This window comes from Cynara cardunculus (assembly GCF_001531365.2).
Source record: "Cynara cardunculus var. scolymus isolate 2C chromosome LG 15, CcrdV1, whole genome shotgun sequence".
In the NCBI taxonomy this organism is placed as follows: Eukaryota; Viridiplantae; Streptophyta; class Magnoliopsida; order Asterales; family Asteraceae; genus Cynara; species Cynara cardunculus.
This window is the reverse complement of record NC_037542.1, coordinates 9,395,979-9,399,230: the sequence shown is the minus strand read 5'-3', so window position 1 is coordinate 9,399,230 and position 3,252 is coordinate 9,395,979.

The window sequence follows — 3,252 nt, the reverse complement described above, 5'->3', positions numbered from 1 at the left end:
GGTAATCTTTCCTCCTCGTTGTCTCGCTTGAACAGGTGCTCTCGCCGGTAATCTTTCCTCCTCGTTGTCTCGCTTGAACAGGTGCTCTCGCCGGTGCTCTCGTCGGTGTTCTCGCCAGTGCTCTCTCCTCCTCTTCGCCACCTTCTCTTATCACTCAGCAAGTAAAGACTTCCGTTTTCCCCTTTTCTTGAATGTGCTCTCTCTTCCTCTTCGCCCCTTTTCATTCAAATACTGAGTAAGAAGCATGTTGGCCCAACTGATTCAGTCTAGTTAATGTTAGGAATTCAGTCTAGCTAATTACAGGGCTGTGGAAGTGACAGTCAATTTCTACGTATTTAGTTCATATACAGTTCAATTTGGCTTCTGTATGGTTTGAGTTCATGTACAGTTCAAATCCCTCCAAATCCAAATCCTGCAAACCAAACACAGGAATGGATTTTAAATCCAATCCAATCCAATCCAAATCCCATGGAATCCAAATCTCTCCTGGGAATCCAAATCCCTCATAAACATTCCTGCAAACCAAACGCATAGACACAAACCAACCCTAAAAAGTATTGTCTCATCAACAGTCTGGTCAAGTCAGTTAAAAAAAAAACGAGAACTAGTCCAAATTTAGTAAGATAAGGAGACCGATTTATGACCGACGGTCTCGATCCAAACCGATCTTGGTTTGATTCGTCCCAACAAAGTTTGTTGATCTCCATCCGTAAGGATGGCAATTTTGTTGTCGGGTTGTGTGTTTAAGCCGTCCTCGTTAACTATTTCCGTACAAACCTTTTGGTCAAGTTATCAAGATTTTTAGTTCTCGACCCTACCCGTACTGCAATTAAGTCTTTGAGGTTGTTTGTTTACCTCTTAATAGTTTTATTAAGAGTCAGAAATTGAATTGTTAAGAGATGAATATTGTTTGGCAAATAAAAATCTGTCTCTTAATGGTTCTAAAACCCTCTAATAATTTTGTACCATGAGTCCCCCTTAATCATTCAGAGCCCTAATTTCATTGTAAACTATTAACAAACAATTATATTTTATTTTTCACTATATCATTATAGCCTCTTAATCATTATGACCACTTAATCATTCTGTACCGAATCGTTTAACAACTGCCAAACAATCCCTTTATCCATTAAAAATTCTATGGTCTACGTTGTTTCATTTAAAACATACGTTTAACAAAAGTCAATTTTATATATTAACTTAAAACCCTAAATACATTTGAATATTAAAGTCATTAATTTATTCAGATATTATATTAAGATTTATTATTGTTTTTTTTTCAAGTATACCACGTGACTCCAAATGTTGAACGTGACCTTTATGTGTGTATTCTTTTTCTAATATGATTTTAAGCTTATATAATATATGACGGTCAAAGTAGTTGTCGGGTATAAATAAATGTATATAATTTTTATTTTTGATTTAGTTTTGATTTTTCTTCCACAATAAGTTATATTTTTCATGTCGATTTCGATTTGTAAAATTTTGAAACTAGTTGAAAATAAAGAGGGTCAAAAAATGCATATTAGTGTAGATAACATCATAAATTGGTTTATTAAAAGGTATTAGAATATTCTTTATATAGATAAGGATTGTATGAGAAGAGAAGTTATGGTGAAAAGCGTAAGAAATGATCTGAACTGTTGATCACTTTTTAATCTTATCTCCACCTATGAACTGCGCTTTTAAATGAGATATTTATCATGTATTTGATTATGTTTATCTGAAGTTAGTTACACAAACTCAAACATGAAGTTTTAATAAGTTATACTGATGGACAACTTTTACTTGTAATCTTCAATTTCAAGTAATATAGATCAATAAACAATATTTGATACATCAAAAGTGGTTTTTAAAAATTCATGTCAGTGCTTTATAATGTAGTGTATGTGTATATATAGTGTCATTCAAGGGAGAACTCGATTGATAACTGTGGAATTCAATCTCAACCACACATTATTAATGATCAATGGTTATTATCATAAATATATTTTTGGTAATTATCCATTAATTTTCAAAAAATTTAAATTTATGGATAATATTTAGGGGTAAATTAGTCTTTTTGTAAATCTCTCTCTCCGACGAACCTTATTTCGGCCAAATTTATTCTGACAAACCTTACTTCGGCCAAACCTTATCGTGATGCCTATTGTGATACCCAATGTGATGCTACTATGATATCCACATTGATACCAACTCTGAAACCACCACTGCCATCCAATTCATCATCAAATTCAACTAATTCGTTTTATGGGAGAATCATCAAGTTGCCTTCGAAACCACCAGTTGCCTTCAGAATGAAATCCACCACCATCACTACTGTATCTCCCTGAGTAATGAAATCCACCACCATGCCACCGTATCCCCTTGAATAATTCAACCGATTTCTCCAGTTGCCTTCGAAACTACCGACTCCCCTTGAATAATGAAATCCACCACCATACCCACGATCACGACCTCTTCGTAACCATCACTTCCATAACCTCCATAGCCTCCTGCACGACGACCGCTACCATCGCCTCCACCACCTAATCGGGGTCGTATTACACCGGCGAGAAAAGTGTAAGTGGATTGGGGGAATCCATGGAAGTTGATTCAGTTGACCATTTTCATGAATTTGATGATCACACAAATAAAAATCAACAGCGAGGAGTGGTTTATTGGAAAAAGCCAATGTAGGGGATGAGATGATAAGGGGTTGTGGTTGATTTTTCATTAAGTCTTGAATGGGCTAAGATGTCTGTGTGAATTAAGTTGTTTGTATGATTCAGGCTAAATTGTTGTTCGGTTGTGGTGTTGAATAACCGGTATGAATGATGAAAATGACTATTTTACCACTTAGGTTATATTAAAATAAAAAAATTCATATAAACAATGTATAATATCAAGAAATTTGCATAAAAATACAATTCCAGTACTTAAGATTTGTGATACAAACAATCAATTTAACTTTAAATCAAAAACTAAATCTAACCCTAACCTCAAAAAGTTTTTAATCTTAGCAATAAAAAACCCACGTATGGATATTGCCTTTTTTTTTTTTTTTCCCAACAATCACTAAAAAGAAAATGGGGGCATGCTTTTAATTTATATTAGATTTTTGAATAAAATATAAATTTGAAAATATCATATAAAATTTACAAACAAAATATATTAATATTAGTATCAAATTAACTATTTAAAAGTTCTTATTTGTGTATTTTTTTTTAAATTCAAAATTTTTATTATAATTTAATTCATGGTAACGAAGTA